Source organism: Siphateles boraxobius, unplaced genomic scaffold (genome assembly GCF_051911475.1).
Source record: "Siphateles boraxobius isolate OS27281-9 unplaced genomic scaffold, OSU_SipBor_1 8, whole genome shotgun sequence".
Lineage (NCBI taxonomy): Eukaryota > Metazoa > Chordata > Actinopteri > Cypriniformes > Leuciscidae > Siphateles > Siphateles boraxobius.
This window is the reverse complement of record NW_027509208.1, coordinates 27,745,726-27,755,284: the sequence shown is the minus strand read 5'-3', so window position 1 is coordinate 27,755,284 and position 9,559 is coordinate 27,745,726. Positions and strand designations below refer to the sequence as shown.

The 9,559-nt window shown below is 39.3% G+C and overlaps 1 long non-coding RNA gene across 1 annotated transcript; it reads left to right on the top strand.

Annotated features, from left to right (window-relative positions):
- The first annotated feature begins 6,223 nt into the window (after nt 1-6,223).
- LOC143729080 (uncharacterized) lies at nt 6,224-9,559 on the top strand. Its single transcript, XR_013199938.1, has 3 exons — nt 6,224-6,375; nt 8,993-9,056; nt 9,382-9,559. It is a non-coding gene; the product is annotated as an uncharacterized LOC143729080 (long non-coding RNA).

The following is a 9,559-nucleotide window of genomic DNA, read 5'->3' as shown; positions in this document are numbered from 1 at the left end:
GTTTTCACAGTAAGCAATCAGGGCATCTGAGGCAATGTGTACATCAGCATTTCTAAGATCAATCACACCTGGCATCTGCATGGGGCGTCCAGTAATAATCTCATGAGGGCTCAGTCCTACTGTTCTGTTAGGTGATGCTCTCAAACTACACAGTACTGCTGGCAGTGCTTCGACCCATGGTACCCCTTCCTGATGCATTTTGCTTAGTCTGGTTTTGATTGTTCTGTTCGATCGTTCAACCTGTCCTGATGCTTGTGGCCTGTATGGGCAGTGAAGGTTCCACTTAATCTGCAACATTCTAGACACTTCCTTGACTATCTGTCCTGTGAAGTGTGTACCTTGATCTGAGTCAATGCAATCTGGTAATCCCCATCTGGGAATGAAATCAGTGACAAGACATTTAGCAGTATGTGCAGCTGTAGCACGCCCTGTTGGATAAGCTTCTACCCATCTTGAGAACTTATCTATTACTACCAAAACATCAGTTTTTCCCTTACAACGAGGCAATGATATGTAATCAACTTGCAGGTGACGAAATGGTGCTGGTGGAGCTGGGGTATGTGCTGCTGGTGTAGTGGCTGCTGGTATATCATTATTCTTCTGACATGTAACACACCTCTTGGCAGTTTCTGTGGCTACATTTCTGAATTTTGGATTCCACCACTGATTTGAGAACCTGTGATTCATCGTTGCTGGACCACTGTGACCTAAACTGTGTATTTGTTGAGCCAAATATGGCAGCAGTGATTCGGGAGCGACATACTTTCCCCCTTTGGTCCAGCAACCAGATGAATCCACTGTGGCTCCTTTGTCTAACCATGTCCATGCTTCATACTGAGGAACGTCTTTGTACAGATCAATTATTGATTCAGGAGGCATAATTGTCTTCTGTGCTGCACTACCTGAACACACTTGTACAGTTGCATAGAAACAAGCCTGTTTAGCTGCCATATCAGCAAGAGCATTACCTTTAGCTTCCGTAGTATTAGTTGTGAGATGTGCTTTCACTTTGATCACTGCTAATTTCTTTGGAAGTTTCATGGAAAACATTAGATCTTTCACTAATTCAGCATGCTTAATGGGGGATCCAGCAGAAGTTAGAAACTGTCTGGTTTGCCAAATGACACCAAAATCATGAATTACCCCAAAAGCATATCTGGAATCTGTGTAGATATTAGCAACTGATCCTGAAGCTAGCGTGCATGCTCTTGTTAGGGCTACTTGTTATGCAGATTGAGCTGAAAAATGATCTGGAAGACGTCCTGAAGCTAACACTTCTGTAGAGGACGTTACTGCATAACCTGCTCGTCTGTTACCTTCAATTACTTGAGCTGAACCGTCAACAAACAACTCAAATTCTGAATTCTCTATGGCAGTTTCTTTTACTACACTCGTAGGTGTATATGTAAGCGTAACACAATCGTGAGTCATTTCTCCTTTATCCTCTAACAAATTCTCAGTCATTGCAGACATCATACATGAGGATGGATTCGTGACAGGTGCACGCTGTAAGACAATATTCGGGGCGGTGAGAGTTGCTAACCAATTTCCCCAGCGAGAGAAAGTGACAGAAGTGACTTTTGCTTGATTCATTAATGCGGTCACTGCGTGTGGACATCTTACATTTACAGACTGTCATAACACCATTCCTGATGAAGCCTGAAGCGCTAGATGCACTGCCTGTACTGCTCTGAGGCATGGGCCCATACCTTGAGCTACTATGTCAAGTTTACAAGAATAGTAATGAATTGGGCGTAAACTGCCCCCATGATCTTGCATTAGACATGCAGTCATGAAGCTTAAATGTTCATGGACATAAAGCACAAATGGTCTATCAGTTTGGGCAATTCCTAATGCTGGTGCTTGACATAGTGCTCTCTTCAAATCATTGAACGCTTTGAGGTGACATTCTTCCATACAAACAGTATCAGAAGCTTTACCATGGCCTTCAACAAGTCATAGAGCGGCTGTGCAATTGAGGCATAGTCTTCAATCCAAGGTCTACAGTAACCTGCTGTTCCTAAAAATGATCGGAGTGTTTTAATGGTAGTAGGCGGGGGTATGGCTTTGACTGAAGCCGCTCGATCCTGTGTAATGGATCTATTTCCTGCACCAATTGTTTGACCCGGAAATGTGACTTGCTTTTTAGCCATTTGAGCTTTGTGAAAGCTGCATTTGTGTCCTTTCTTATGCAAATAGTCCAACAATGATGCCAATTCAGTTTGATGTACCTCGTGATCTGTTGAGGCAATCAAAATATCATCGACATATTGGATCATAGTGGACTGTTTTACCGGACATTCTGGGTCACACAAATCACGTCTGACAGCCTGATGGTATATGGTTGGGGAGTTTTGAAATCCCTGTGGCAAACGTGTCCACTGGTATTGCTCATAGTCAACTGTGAAAGCTAACCATGGCTGGCTGTCAGAGTGCAACGGTACAGAAAAGAATCCATTAGACATATCAATTACTGAAAAAATCTTATCTCTAATGGTATGCCATTACAAATTGTGGAAGGATCTGCCACTAGAGGGGTAATTTTATCAATATTTTTATTGGCTACTCTGTAGTCTATTGTAAGTCTCCATGTCACATTGGATTTCTTGATGGGCCAAATGGGTGAGTTACAGGGACTGTTGGTTTTAACTAGCACTCCTTGCGTCAGCAACTTTTCTACAATCGGTTTGATCCCCTGTATAGCTTCCTTATTGATCGGATATTGTTTGGTGACCGGAGGTGGAGTCCCCGTCAATTTTATTGGTTCTACACCTGTCAACAAACCACAATCATCCTTGTCTTTAGCCCAAATTGGATGATTCTGTAAGAAAGCATACTCTGGAGGGATTACATTATTGGTAGAAACTTGTGCTGAGGAAATTTGAATGCTAACAGACTCTGAGGACATGTCTAAAGTTAGATGTACCTGTCTCAGGAGATCCATGCCTAAAATTGCACCTGTGTTTAATGGAGCACATAGCAGTTTTGTAGTCAGAGTTTTAGGGCCACATTGTACCTCTATGGGCGGGGTTTCATACAAAACAGAATCTTCACCTACTACACCAGTTAAAGAAAGTTTGGTTTTCTTGTACGGTATGTCTAAACCTTTAGCCAATTTTGTAGGAATTACTGTAATCTCTGCACCTGTATCAAGCAAAAAATCTATTTCTTTCTCTTGTATGCTACCTTTCACAAAAATTTTCCTGGTCTTTTTGTGCTCTTAGAAGAGCCTGAACTAGCTGTCCTAAAGTTTCAGTGGACACTTGCGGAACTATTTCAGGGTTGTATGCAGGCTGAGAAGGAGCAGAATTATGCATAGCATTTCTTTTTGTATCTTGCAACTTCTTCCTACACTCTTTCTCCCAATGTCCTAATTTTCCACAGTAGTGGCATTTGCCTTCTTTTTTAGACCACCTGTTTACTGGTGGCGTTGTGCTAAATGTAGCTGCTGCTGCTACTCTCACTTTGGCTTTAACATCAGCATCTCTTTCCCATGCTGCCAAACTGTCTAAGTTACTTCTGAGAGTTCTGTTAGACCAAGCTATATCTAGGAATGGCAAAGCTCTTCTGTATTCAGCAACAAGACCATCTGACCAGATACGAATCAGTGGTCCTTTGTCATCAAGCACACTTTCAGAGTCATCCACTATTCCACTGTACATTACGGCTGACTGACAAAACCTCTCAGTATATTCGCACACATTTTCATCTTTCTTTTGTACACAGCTAGTAATTCTAGACCAATCTATTTTGGGCCCTAAGATATTCTTTAGGATTTTCAAAACACCTTCTCTCATATCACTTCTACTGGCATGTTGTAGTTCAGAAGTCACGGCAGATTCAAAACTGTTGAATTCAGTTTCAGTTCAAATTTGTGACATTAACTGTGTGACCTCTGTTAACGACATGTCATATAGACGCATTTTGCTGATTAATGTTCTTCTAAATTCAGAAAACTGTTTACGTGCTGAAGGTAGGCTCTGGGACAGTCGCTCTATGTCTTTAGGTCCAAGTGCTTTTGCAACAGTTTGGATTTGGACAACAGAAGAGTTGGGAGGAACACTTTCAGTTCCCTCAATTCCCTGCGATCTCTTTCTAGCACCACACACATTTACTGAATTTACAGGCACATCAATTACTGGGCAGAGAGCCGCATCTGTTTCAAAGAACGCTCGTAAGTCAGGGTAAATGTTATCCGGCTGACTAACTTCTTCTACATCATTTTTTTCTATAGGTTTGTTGCGGTTCAATTTCTTAGTCAAAGAAGAAATTCTAGCACGTAGCTCTTTGTTCTCTTTTTCTAGTTCTGAGTTATGCTGAGACTGTTGTGTAGCTACTGCTAAACCAAATTCTCTATGGCAGCATAATATCTCTTTCACATTTTTTTTGCGGATACTTGCTCCAAGCACCTTTTTACACTCATCTACCGACCAAATCTTGTCTGGATGAATCTCATATTTCTGTGTTAGTTCTTGTCTAACTTTTTCTGATACTATTAGGTTCATTTGTTCTCCTAACAGTGTTTTAAATTCACTATCTGACACAAAGGGGTCGCAAGACCACCTTTTTCCGTTGTTGGAACCAGCCGAGCATTTCTTCTAACCATTTTGTGATGTTTCTTTATCACACAATCAAAAACACTAAAACTTCTCTGATCAACAGAGGGTACACTTGTTAACACAGATCAACTATTGTTAACCTTCTGTGACAGAGCAAAGGGTAACACAAATTACTAGCACTTTACGCTAATCTTCCCTGATTGAATCAGAGGATACAAACAACTTCCCTGACTATTCAGAGGATAAAAACAAAATATTATTAGCACGTAATGCTAACCTTCTCTGTGACCAGAGGGTAACCAAACCAATATATTAACACGTAGGCTAATGTTAACACTTCCCTGCCTGACAAAAACAGAGGATATCTTTCATCTCTAAAAGCAAACTTTTAAAGGGTAACTTTAGTTAGCAAACTCTACAGCTGTCTGTTAACTCTTTTCTCTGGCGGCGCAGAGGAAAACACATTTGTACTGGTCTGCAGTTGTTCTTTGAATAGAGTGAAACTCACCAAATCTTTAGTTATACGGAAAGATTCCGTCTGGAACTCAGTCAGAAAGATAATTCTTTGTTGAATTCTTTGTTGAGCTTGAAGTTTCAAAATTCAGTATGGAATTCAGTCAGAAGTTCATTCTTTGTTGAGATTCTTTTTTGAGCTTGAAGTTTCAAGATTCAGTCTGGAATTCAGTCTTTGTTGAAATCTTTTGTTGAGATTCAGTTCTGGATTCAGGTGTTTCAGCTCCATCCGGGTCACGGCACCATCTGTTGTGAACTTTTTTTCTTCTCAAGTGTAGAAAAGATAGAGTTGCAGACCAGGAGATTGTTGAGGTATAAGTTCTTTATTTCATCACTGTAGTCATCTCAATCAAGTCTGACTTCTTCAGTCAAACATTGTAATATATATATATATGCATTATAAGAGGGAGGGATTACATTGTGATGGTGGAAACTCGTATACCAGTTTAGGAACCTGTATTAAAAGAGAGAGGGGAAAACTTATTCAAACCCTGAGACTCCAGAACAGGAGTGACAGGACTCTCTCTTGCTAAGACAAAAGCTCTCGAGAGTCTCCAAGAGTTTCATTAACATGTTTCATTTAACTTACAATAGAAAGAAAACCCGTCTGACAGCTGTATATAGAGACACAGAATAAAACAGGAGTTTCGTGCTCCACAGCTGAATGCTAAATTCAAGTTACAGAACTTTCTCAGTTTATATATGAAACTAAATTAAACATTTGACAAAGTTGTATTCCTTCAGGTATAACCATTTTCTTTCCAAGTTTGTAAATTTTCATTTATTCCTGTTGCAACATATTTGCTATCCGTAACTATTGTAGCCTGTGAAATTCCAAGGTTTCTCAGTGTTTGGAGTGCTATTGCAACCCCCATGTACTGAGCCGTACCTTGCGTGACTCCCTTTTCTGACATCCTGACCTTATTGCCTTGCTTCACAATGAAAGCCCAGTGAGCCTCTTTGTCTGTGGTCGTTTTAGAACCATCAGTGTAAACAACTGTGTTTTTATATAAGTCCACTTTCTTTTTCTGAAATTTTTTTAACTCCTTATGCCTAATTATTAAATCTGGATCTAGGAGCATACTTTCCCATCGCTGCCATCTAATATTTTGCGCACGAGCATCTTTAACTTTATTTTTGGAAAGATGAGCCTATACTGCTGTTTTCGTGTTAATAATTATATTCTAGCCCCGTGCCAGTCCTTTCAACTCGGAGTATCTTTTGCTTAGAGCTGCAAGCTGCTTTTCAACACAAGTGAATTTACTTTCTGGATTTTCCCAACTTCCAGACATAATCTTAATAGGTATGCTACTTTTTTCATTCCTCACTATTAATTCATAACCTATCTCGTCTGTTTCCAAATCAGCTTCTAAATATTTCTCATCATCTCTTCCTTCCATCTTTCCCGAATTTAAAATAGCTGCTTTTAGTTCCTTCAAAGCTTCCTCTGCTTGTTCGGTCCAATTTAAACGTCCACCTTTTATGGTTTTATGGATGGATTTTGCCATTTGGCTAAAGCGAGGGATTAAGTCTCTTACATATCCCATTAATCCCATTGTTTGCTGGACTTGTCTAACTGTTTTCGGTGTCTCAAGTTGGTTTACTCGGTCTTTCATAGACTGAGTAACCCCTCGATTTCCTGCAGAAATCCAAAAACCCAAAAATTCAACCATATTAGTCATTAGTTGGGTCTTTTTTATATTTATTCTCAAACCTGCTGCCGCAAGTCGTTTCGATACTTCTTTCACAGTTTTTACGTGTTCTTCTTCTTCGTTAGAAACTATCAACACATCGTCGATGTAGATTTCAATCTCTAAATCTTTCAGAATTTCTTGCATAAATGGTTGAAATACTACTGATGAATTTGAATAGCCTTGCGGTAATGTTTGATAAACATAATGTTTATTGTTCACAGTAAATGCAGTTTTTTCTTGACTTTCCTTTGCTAGAGGTATGGACCAAAACCCATTCGATAAATCGATTTTCGAGAAAAATCAACCTTCTCTTATTTTTTCAACTGTGTCTCGTGCATTAATCAAATAACGCCTCTCCGGCTTCGTTACTCTATTTAAAGCTTTAAAATTCGTGACTAATCTAAATGTTTTATCAGGTTTCGGTACTGACTGTATCGGGCTATTGGTAATGGCTCCCTTTACATCCCTAATAATTCCTTGCTCCTCTAACTCTAGTATTGTTTGTTTTAGTTCTGCTATTCCTTTTTTATTAATCGGGTATTGTCTTTGGGGTTTATGGATTCCTCCCTCAATAACATGTGCAAATTTATCACTTACTTTCCCACAGTCATTTTTACTTCTCCCATATGGGGTTTTCCTTAATTCTGACATTAACTGCTTCTTTGCCCACTGTGAACCCTTCATTTCTGTTTCTATTCTTTCTAATTCTTGCTCATAAATCACCTCTTTCAATCTTAAAATCTTTTTCAGGTCTTTTGCGGCTAATAAATTTTCAGAACCTTCAATCATAGTAATTCCATATCTTTCCCCTGTCTTTTCCATTTTTACTTGTCCGTCATATGTTTGTACATGAATTGTACCATTTTCTTCTAATGGCTCAGCTGAAATGGAGATTTCAGCCCCCGTATCAATTAAATAATTTGTTCCCTGAATATTAATATATACATCTTCATTTTCCTCCTTTACTCTGGGGTTACAAAGTCTCTTTTTCAGCTGGCCGGCTAAATTTCATTCTGTGTCAGAGTCAATCCTCTCCTTCTTAACAGCTTTGTCTATTCTCTCCTTTTTAGGTTGAGAATTTTTCTCTGTCTTCTTAATTACCTTATTACTCCTAATTTTTTTTGAGTTTTCTGTTTTGTTCTTACGGTCTTCTATTACTTTAACTCTTTCTGCGGGAGTCATATCTTCCCACTTTTCTGCTGGAATAAAGCCTGTCTTTTGTGGGGTTCCCAAGCTCCTTTTCCCCGTTGGTTTTTTATGTATTACTTTCCTTGCTGTGTTAAAAATCTGCCTATTTCCAGAAATGTATGTATTTTCCTTGTTTCGCTCTGGAATCCTGCGTCATTCTTTTTAAACCCCTTATGCTTATTTATTTGAAATCTATTATTTTTAAATTTCTTTTTGATCTGTAGTCCTTGATTTTGTTTATTTTGCGGCGACATTTTCTTTATTGCTTTTACGTGTCTCGAACTAAGATCATATTCAGCTAATTTTTCTTCTATCTTTTCCCTGGTCGCATTGTTTAACAAGGTAACCAGCCCATGTCCGCCTGGAATTCTCCTACCTACTTGTCTTAATAGTGGAATTTTTTCAGCATTAGGAATCTCCTGTTCAATAGATAACCAAATTCCTAATAAACTCTTTTTGGGAATTAATAAGGTTTTTTTCCCATTCTTTAAATTTATCTTCCATACCTGTTAGATTCCTCATTTTCCCTAATGCTTCAGCTGAGATAGGATGACCAGTACAGGTTTGCACAAGCCTCGTAGCGGCATCCCGACTCAGTTGTGGGGTATACGTTTTCTGCTGCTTTCATTATCCGGTCTGCATATGCACTCGGGTCTTCATGCAATTTTTTATTTCCTACTTGCTTCCTTACTGCTTCTGTAAGCTGTAATTCCAGCAGCTTTGCTTGTACGCTAGTCTGATTTTCATCAATCTCTTGAGGAGGTATAAATCCTAATTGTGTGGACGGAGTTGTAAATCCAGGAGTTGCTGGTCTAATTCTAACTGTTTTTCTAGGCTCTGTAACTTCTCTCTCCCAGTCTTCCGCCTCCTTAGACCTTTCATTTCTTTTTATTGCTTTCCTAGTTTATAATTTTTCCATCTCTCTTTGCAGACTTTTAATTTCCGATTTCAGTGACATTACCACTTGGTCTAGTTCTTTAACTATTTTCCTATTATATTCATATCCTTCTTGAAACAATGTTTGCTTCCCTGTTTTAGACCATCCTTCTGTCCGAGCGATTCTCTGGGCAGACGGGGAGCGGCTTGCTGACCTCATTTGTCCGTAAGTCAAGCTTCTATGTTTGACAATTTTCCAGTCCCAGTTTTTTGTCCTCGTTTCTCACTGGTAGGATTTTTGTATTTAGTCCCTCTTACACTAACTTCAGGCCAGTCATTTTCTATTCGGTGTGACACTCGTTTTGACTCAATCTGTTTTCCTCTCTTATTCCGCAGCCTAGTTTCTTTGGTAATATTTTCTGTTTCGCCGCTTTCACTATCTACCCAGTATAATGAAGAATCTGATATGTCTGAGTCGTATGCAAACTCCGACACTTCGGATTCAACTTCGGACTCTGTCTCACCCTGTTGTACTTCTCTCACCCCTACAGGTACATTCCATTGAGGAGCCGATGGCTGAGAGGGTCCTGGCTGGTTCTCCTCCTCCCTTTTCTCAAGAATGTTTTCTAGTTCTTCTTGATTTATATTAGTCATTAACAAATTTATGGTTAACTGACCTTCTTGAGACATATCTGTAATTCCCGATATTATTTCTTCTATTACTGACGT